Below are 10540 nucleotides of genomic sequence, written 5' to 3' on the forward strand. Positions count from 1 at the left end.
TATATTTGATACAGTTTAGTAGTAAAATCACTAAAATTCGTAAATTTTGATTTTCTTAGTTTAAAATAACACTACTTGACCGATTTACGTGATTTTTGGAGTATGACATCTTCGTTCTGTACGAGTGCATACATCATACAGACTTCTCTGTATTTTCTTTACTTTTAATTGCTGCTATAAGTGCCCATCTGAATAAGCATCTTTAATTATTATTTTATGAAAAAATTAATCAAGTATAATACTTATTTTTAATCGGACACTGTTTGCTGCAGACTTCGAGTTGACTGTTTAATCATATTTTAAATTATTTTCCAATGAAAACATTTCAACTGTTTAAATTGATAAAATATATTTTTTAAAAAACATTTCGCAGTTTTTTTTTTATTTATTTTGCTTTTTGTGTGTGATTTCTAAGGCAATGGTATTTCATTATAAGTCGATAAATAAATTTACTTACCTTCAAATAATTTACGGTTAAAAAAAAAATGCCGTTAAAAAGGAAAAAAAGTTGATTATTTTTCTGAAAAATTTTAAAAAAGAAATTCTTTAACCGGTGTAACAGAAAGGATTAATCCTCATTTAAAATCGTCCGGTGACACTATAGCAAACAGTGCAACTACGCTATAATAGCAAAATTTGAAATTTTTAAATACTGAATTTCAAGGCAGACTACAGTAATGAATGTATCCAAAAATTACGAAAAACGATAAGGTAGAAAAAATACTTAAGCAAACATTTTTTGACGAAAATTAGCGAAAATAAAATATTTCGCTGAAAAAGAAACAACTAGAAACAAAAAAACACTGGAGAGTACGAAAAGGAGATAAATAGCGTGTAATTATTGCCGATTTGCCTTGGTTTTAGTATAACTGAGTTATTTCCCTTGTTATTATGTCACAGGTTCAAAGAAATATGTCGAAGGTTTTTTACTATAAAAATCTAAAACTCGTGTTTTTTTTTTGTTTTTAAAATAGTGTTGTAATATTTAAGTACTTCTGACATGCAAATTAAGTAGATATAATTGCCTTTAGTTGAAATTTACACAAAAATCAGTAGATACCATTGTTTTTTTTTATGGATTTTTTTTCGTTTTCCAAATTTCGCTATTATAGTGTAGTTGTTGCACTGTTGCAGTGTCTTAACTTAATTTAAGGCGTTTCCAGAATTAGCTCATTCCTATGGAAAAAGAGAAAAATCGGTGCTTCTTCGTTATAAGACCAAAATATGAAAATCGAAATATTGGATTTCAATTAAAACCAATCATACCCCCTTAATTGTCATGTCAAATTTAGTAACATATCCAAAAATTGACAATATATATATATATATATATATATATATATATATATATATATATATATATATATATTAATATATATATTAATATATATATATTAATATATATATATTAATATATATATATATTAATATATATATATATATTAATATATATATTAATATATATATTAATATATATATATGAATATATATATATATTAATATATATATATTAATATATATATATTAATATATATATATATTAATATATATATATATTAATATATATATATATATTAATATATATATATATTAATATATATATATATTAATATATATATATATATATATATATATATATTAATATATATATATATATATATATATATATATATATATATATATATATATATATATATATATATGGTGATGGTGATTGTCACTTTTTGACAGAAGAAGGCCATCTTTCCCTTGCTTTATTGTTGATTACTCAATCATTTTCAAGTATTTTTGAAATATCTTCTTTTTTTTATAAATTATATACGCATATATACACCTATACACACACATATATATACATGTGGCGATGTGATCAAGATGCATCAATTCCTATTTTCTGTGCGAACGAAGGTGGCTCTACAGACCATCCCTGCTCTTACACAGTCTGTTGCAAAGGCCACACTTAGACTGAGATTGAGGGATGCCAACTGGTGCATCTCTACTGTGGACGCTCATATGACGCTTCAGGCCTCCACTCGATTTACAGACCACAGAGCAAACAGAACATCTGTGCCCTGCAAAGTTTTCCCCATCAAAGAAAGATTGATATCCATGTGAACGCTTGTGGCTAGCCAGGCCAGCTCCGGATAAAGTCATTTTACCGCATAAATCACAGGTGTGGTTCTGCATGAAATCCTCCGACAGACCTGATATATCTGACAGATTTTTCTTCCGGATATCACGCTTCATTTTTGCCTGCTCATATTTTTTCTTCTCAAAACTATCACAGCCATGATAGACCAAAGAGCGCCACTTTTTACGATCATTGGAAGCACTTTCCCAACTGAAAACGTCAATACCAAGAGCTTTAAGATAATCTTTGATGTTATCCTTAAAGCGTTTCCTCGGTTTATGTTGCGGACACTTTCCTTGTGTAATTTCACCAATAGAACAGTTGCTTTGGCAATCTATCGTCGTCCATCCTTGTCAGATGTCCAGCCCACCTCATCTGGTTGCGTATAATCAACTTCTCAATACAAGGTACATCAGCCCACATGAGAACATCCATATATATATATATATATATATATATATATATATATATATATATATATATATATATATATATAAAATAAAATAAAAGTTACAATATGTTTACTAAGGTAATCAAAATGGTAAACTTAAAATATATTATAAATATTAAAGAGTTAATATTTACAAGTAAAATAAACTCAGCCAGATATAAAAAGCTCAATAAAACCGAAAAGGAAATAGAGCTTATAATATGAACAAATGATTAATAAAATATGTTAAAAGACATCTTGAAAAAGAGTTAAAAACATATTTAATTTTTAAAAAGGAAGCACAAGATAAGTGGATAGTCCTTAATCCGCAGAGTTTTGAAGAAATACTCTCCTTCTCATCAGAGGGCAGGAATTAGCAAAATGCAGGATCGGATTTTGCATATAAAAGTATTTAATGAAACTACAAGTAAGTCAAAGATCTTACTTGGTTAAAAAAAGGGTGAGGTAAGGGGAACAGGAGGCAAAAGAAAAATAATAAAAAGATTTCACATGAATGGATAGCTGGTGAAGGGTAAAAATCCAAAAATGGTAAAATCCAAAACGGTCGAATTTAAAATTTCAATCCACTGGGTAAATTCCAAATGGTCTATATATATATATATATACATACATACATATTAATATATACAGTAGGTAGCAAAAGGATTTGGTATATTGTTGTTTTTTTTTTATTTCTCAAAAAAATCTCAAATAGATTTGAATGAAATTTACATTCGATCTTATAAAAAATAAAAGGAAAATTATTAAATATTTATAGTTGACAAATATTAACAAAAAAAAAAAAAAATTATTCATATGCAAAAGTATTTAACACATTTACTAATATTTAGTTGTATATCATCCGTTCTGTTTTACAGCCTCCAAATGTTTTCCATAACTGCCTACTAGTTTCTTACAAGCACTTGCTGGTAGTTTCAACCTTCTTCTTTGCAAACTTTCCTCAATTCCTTGATATTCTTGGGATCTCTTGCATGCACCCTTAACTTCAGAGTTTTCCACAAATTTTCGATGCGGTTTAGGTCGGATGAATGGCCAAGCCACTGTAGAATACTAATCCCATTATCCTAGAACTATTTCATAGTTATTTTAGCTTTGTGCTTGGGATCATTGTCTTGCTGGACGATAAAAATCGCGGCCCAATTCTAAGTCTCCGGCATCTTTGAACAGATGCATTGACAAAACCTTCGTATATTTTGCTACATTCATTTTTCTTTCTATGTTTTCAACTCCTCCAACTTCATTTGTAGAAAAGCAGCCCGAATCATCACACCTCCAAATTTGACAGTAGGAATAGCATTAGATGGTTTAAACTCTCTGCTCTTTTTCCTCGATACACGGGTGCACATATTTCTTTCGAAAAACTCAATTTTAGTTTCGTCTGATGAAATAACTTTGTTCTAGAAGTCATCGGATTCACATTGATAAACAAATTAACAAACGAATTAATAAACAAATTTCAAACGATCTTTCATTTGTCTAGGACTCAACAATGGAGTCTTTCTTGGTTAGGGTTAGGGTTAGGGTTAGTTTGAATACAATTTGATGATCTCTTCATTGTGTTCTTGCATACATCAATACCTGCTTTCTGCAAATCCTTTTGGATTTCCAAACGAGTCAGAAATGGTTCCTTCTTCACATTAAGAGCAATTTAACAAACAGTAACATTATTTAATTTACGTGACCGACCAATTTTTAAATGATTTTTAGTATTACCATCCGTTGTTTTCCAATTTCTTACAACAGCCCCAACTGTACTACTTCTAAAATTATTTTCTTGTACCCCTTTCCATCGTTATGCCTTGCTATGGTTTCCTGGCGTGTATAATTAGTCAATTCTTTTGTTTTAACTATTTTGAAACACATATGAAAAAAGCAACCTGCGCAGTGTTTGAGAGCTGTTAGCAACTGACTTGTAAGCGGCCAGAACCCTGAAATATTTCTGATTAGTTGAAATTTTGTAACAAGATGAAATGACTGCTTAAGAATGAAAATTGAGAGTGTGTTAAACACTTTTGCATATGGGTAATTTTTTGTTAATAAATATTTGTCAACTAAGTATATCTTCATTTGCGTTTCATTTTTAAATAGATAAAACATGTGCCAAGATTTTGTGAAAATTTCATTCAAATTAACTTAATATTTCTTGAGAAATACAAGAAAAACCAATGTACCAAATACTTTTGCTATCCAATGTATATATATATATATATATATATATATATATATATATATATATATATATATATATATATATATATATATATATAATGATTCTTCGAGGGGTACAAAATTTATATAAAAAATTATTATAAGAAAATTATTATAAAAACTATTATAAGAAAAATATTATAAAAAACTACTATAAGAAAATTATTATAAAAAATTATGATCAGAAAATTATTATAAAATTATTATAAAAAATTATCATAAAAAATTATTATAAAATATTATTATCAGAAAATTATTATAAAAAATTATTATGAGAAAATTATCATAAAAAATTATTATCAGAAAATTATTTATAAAAAATTATTATAAAAAATTATTATAAAAAAATTATCATAAGAAAATTATTATAAAAAATTATCATAAAAACTTATTATCAAAAACTTATTATAAAAAATCATTATGAGAAAATTAGTATAAGAAAATTATCATAAAATAATTATTATAAAAAAATATTATAAAAAATATTATGAAAAATTATTATAAAAAATTCCGAGAAAATTATTATTAAAAAATTATTATAAAAAATTATTATAAATTCTAAAATATTGTTATAAAAACTTATGAGAAAAATTATTATAAAAAATTATCATAAAAACGTATTATAAGAAAATTATTATAAAAAAGCTTATTATAAGAAAATTATTTTTAAAAAATTATTATAAAAAATTATTGTAAAAAAATATTATTCAAAATTTATAATAAAAAAATTATTATAAAAAATTATTATAAAAATATTAATAAAAAATTATTATAAAAATTATTACAAAAAATTATTATAAAAAATATTATAAAAAATTATTATAAAAAAATTGTAAGAAAATTATTATAAAAAATTATTATAAAAAAACTTATCATAAAAAATTATTAAAAGAAAATTATTATAAAAACTTATCAGAAAATTATTCTAAAAAATTATCATGAAAAAATTATTATAAAAACTTATTATAAAAACTTATTATGAAAAATATTATAAAAAATTATTATAAAAAAATTATTATGAAAATATAATAAAATATTATTATAATAAATTATGAAAAAACTATTATTAAAAATTTTTATAAAAAGATTATCATAAAAAATTATTATAAGAAAATTATTATAAAAAACTTATAATGAGAAAATTATTCTAAAAATCATTCTAAGAAAATTATAAAAACTTATTATAAAAACATATTATAAAAAATATTAAAAAATTATTATAAAAATATTATAAAATATAATAAAAAATTATGAGAAAATTATTATAAAAAATTATTATCAAAAAATTATCATAAAAAATTACTATACGAAAATTATTATTAAAAACTTATTATGAGAAAATTATTCTAAAAAATTATTATAAGTAAACTATTATAAAAACTTATTATAAACAATTATAAAAAATTATTATAAAAAAATATTAAAAAATTATAAAAAATATTATAAAAAATATTATAAAAAAATTATTATGAGAAAATTATTGTTAAAAAATAATAATAAATTATTCTAAAAAAATTATTCTAAAAAAATTTTTATAAAAAAATTATTATAAAAAAATCATTATAAAAAAATTATTATAAAAAAAAATAATAAAAAATTATTATAAAAAATTATTATAAAAAATATTATAAAAAAATATTATAAAAAATTATTATGAGAAAATTATTGTTAAATAATAATAAAAAATTATTATAAAAAATTAATATAAAAAATTATTACAAAAAAATTATTATGAAAAAATTATCATAAAAAATTATTATAAAAAAATAATAAAAAATTATTATAAAAAAATATTATAAAAAAATATTATAAAAAATTATGAGAAAATTATTGTTAAAAAATAATAAAAAATTATTATAAAAAAATTATTATAAAAAAATTATTGTTAAAAAATAATAAAAAATCATTCTAAAAAATTATTATAAAAAAATTATTATAAAAAAATTATTATAAAAAAAATTATTATAAAAAAATATTATAAAAAATATTATAAAAAAATATTATAAAAAATTATTATGAGAAAATTGTTGTTAAATAATAATAAAAAATTATTATAAAAAATTAATATAAAAAATTATTATAAAAAAATTATTATGAAAAAATTATCATAAAAAATTATTATAAAAAAATAATAAAAAATTATTATAAAAAAATATTATAAAAAAATATTATAAAAAATTATGAGAAAATTATTGTTAAAAAATAATAAAAAATTATTATAAAAAAATTATTATAAAAAAATTATTGTTAAAAAATAATAAAAAATCATTCTAAAAAATTATTATAAAAAAATTATTATAAAAAAATTATTATAAAAAAAATTATTATAAAAAAATATTATAAAAAAATTATTATGAGAAAATTATTGTTAAAAAATAATAAAAAATTATTCTAAAAAAATATACTGTCCCTCACTTGAAACAGAACTTATTATTAGAAAGTTTATAAATCCAGCCACTGGATTGGTCTACAAGTCCTGCTAGACTGGCAGAGAGTCAACTCACCGACAGAAGGGTCAGAAGTCTCAGACTTTGAGCTAATATGAATCTTGGGAGTTGCACCAGGCAAAGATGGCAGATTTTCGAGGTCCACATCCCGAGCAGAATCCTGAAAACAATCCAGATCCACGTTCCCAGCTGAATCTTGAGGTCTATCTAGGTCCCAGTTCTCAGGAGAATCCTGAGGTCGATCTGGGCATGGATTTTTACCAGGATCCTGAGATTGTGGAAAACGGGCTGTTTCAGCGCTACCAAATCCTCCCAAGCATCACAATGTTAAATTCTCATGTGTTGCACACGTTGGCTTTGAGGAGTTCCACTACTTCAATAATAAAGTCATACTTGCTCCTACTACCGAATCATTTTAACAACACTTTTCCGTTTGGGTCCACATTTTCAGCAGAATCTTGAGGTCGATCTGGGCATGGATTTTCACTAGGATTCTGAGATCGTTGAAAACGGGTCAAATATCTCAACTCTACTGAATCCTCCTGACCCTCATGATGCTGAATTCTCGCGTGTACAGGGTTGGCTTCGAGGAGTTCCACTACCTCAATAATAGGGTCATACTTGCTCTTGCCATCAAAACGTTTTAATAAAACTTTTCCAGGTTCACAGAGCCAAACAGGCAATGCAGTGCCAATGGAAGAGCGCCTTTCAAAATTGAACATGCGTTCATGAGGGGTGGCATTACTGGTTGTGTATAGTAGGGAGCGACTAGCATGTAAAACATCCCGTAGAACGTCCTGCCAAGCGTTAATGGGTAACAGTTGACATTCCAAAGCTAATAAGATAGTGTTCCATATTATTCCATTATAGCGCTCACATTGGCTGTTACCTCTTGGGTTATAATCAGTAGTGTTGCTGGATCTAATCCCAAGTTGTAGCAGAAAAATTGCTTGAATTTTCCTGACATAATCAAAGTTCCCCGATCGGAATGGATAAATGAGGAAAGTCTGAAGGTAGAGAAAATAGTCATCAGGCATTGTATCGCAGTTTGAGAAGAGCAATCATGGCAAGGGAAAGCGAAAGAAAATACTCATCGCCAACAGTAAGCATATAATAACAATCTGATAAGGATACAGGAGGAGATGCTTTTTAATCAACAGAAAGATGCTGAAATGGGGCAGCAGAACGGATAAGAAAATGAGTATTAAGGAATTGGTGTTTTATTTTGGCACGAGTAGGACATTCAGAAGTCATGTGTCAGACTTCATTGATTGGGAAGACATGGCTGGTTACCTTTAATGCATCTAAAACCAAACTCCTATCTTTACATCATCAACGCTCTGATCCCCATCTGGCATCAATTGAAATGGATGGCTCTCGTCTAGGAGAAGCCCCATGTTTTGATAAGCTTCTGGGTTTGTCCTTTACTCTTGATCTGAAATGGAACACGTACATCAAGTCTGTTGCCAAGTCACTGGAAAGATGGTGGGATCCTTCTACCGCTCCAGAAGATATCTCACTACTGATGCAATTCTCTATCTATATAAAAGCTAAGTACATCCAAGGATGGAATACTGCTGCCATATCTGGGCAGGAGCTGCTAAAAACAGCCTATCCTGCCTTGACAGAGTACAAAATAAACTTTGTGGCTGAGTGGGGGGTGCCCTTTTCTCTACCCTGTAACCTCTCTCCCACAGAAGAGACGTTGCGAGCCTATGCTTGTTTTATCATTATTTCCATGGCAGGTGCTCGTCTGAACTCCAATCTCTGGTCCCCCCTCGCCAATCTTTCACGAAAAACACCCGTCTAGCTGAATCCACTGTGAAAAATTTTCCCCACTCTTTAGCTGTGCCTAAATCAAAACGTAGATTCCATGAACAAAGCTTCTTTCTTAGAACTGCACGCCTGTGGAACTCTGTTCCGTCCGCCTGCTTCCTACCTGACTACAACCTGGATGTCTTCAAGTCCAACGTAAACAAATTTCTGATGAACCGCCCCCTTAAGTGAACACCTCATTAAATCTCCACACTAACGTACTGTACTTGCAGTAACCCTTATCCCTGAGTGGCTTCCGGGCCTTGATAAGTGGTGACCACCGTGTAAAAAAAAATAAAAATTTGTGACTTTACAACATGTCAAAAAGCGTTGTACTTACGATGTCTTAATGAATTATGAATTGATTTTAGTTAGGAATAAATAGCGGCAGATGTTTACTTTAGACGGAAAATTTAGGAGACAGGGGCTCTAACTCTGACCTGACTCAGGGGGACGAAAAATAAATAGCACCGGTATTTTATCATTGCCGTAACCATGGTTACATCGGGACAAGATCAAAGTGTAGTATCTGTTCTTCAGTTGCTGCACTTCCATTTCTTGTTCTCTTTCAGTGGAGGAGAAATCCTTCACGACTGAGACAATTTTTATTTTTGTACCTTTTCTCCACGTTAAAAAACGACCCTGGTGTCCAATCCAACTCTGTCCCGTGGGGAGGCATAGTAAATAGGTACATTCACTAGTTTCATTTTCGTTTACATGTTAACTTAATGCTAACGAATTCAAGTTAATAAGTATTTTATTTCGTATTTTTAAACAAGGAAAGAATTGTAAATAACTTTCGGTACTTGTTAACTTAATGCTAACGAACAATTACTCGAATTAATAAGCATTTTTATGTCGTATTTTTTTACGATAATAATTTAAAAAAAAACAGTAAGAAAACAGAAAATAAAAACAATAGAATGCTAACAAAAAGGTTAAAAAAAACAAAAAGGTTTTAAAATAAAACTTATTTAAATTTTCAGATGAAATAAAAAAGGAATAAAAACAAAAACAAACGGATAAGAAGAAAAGAACTGACTGAAAACAAAAAAGGAAAACGACAGAAGAAAAGAACTATTAAAAAGAAAACTTATTATTTCGACCGTGTAACAGTAACACGTGCAATTAATTAAAATCGTACAATTGAATTTCAATTTAATGATAAAATACCGGTGCTATTTATTTTTCGTCCCCCTGAGTTAGGTCAGAGTTAGAGCCCCTGTCTCCTAAATTTTCCGTCTAAATAATAAATAAATAGCAGCACCACATGTTCGTGATAATGTATAATAAATAAATAGCAGCACCACATGTTCGTGATAATGTATAATAAATAAATAGCAGCACCACATGTTCGTGATAATGTATAATAAATAGCAGTACCACATGTTCGTGATAATGTATAATAAATAGCAGACCACATGTTCGTGATAATGTATAATAAATAGCAGCACCACATGTTTGTGATAATGTATAATAAATAGCAGC

The sequence above is a fragment of the Euprymna scolopes genome, chromosome 45 (assembly GCF_053919585.1).
Source record: "Euprymna scolopes isolate OS-2025 chromosome 45, ASM5391958v1, whole genome shotgun sequence".
In the NCBI taxonomy this organism is placed as follows: Eukaryota; Metazoa; Mollusca; class Cephalopoda; order Sepiida; family Sepiolidae; genus Euprymna; species Euprymna scolopes.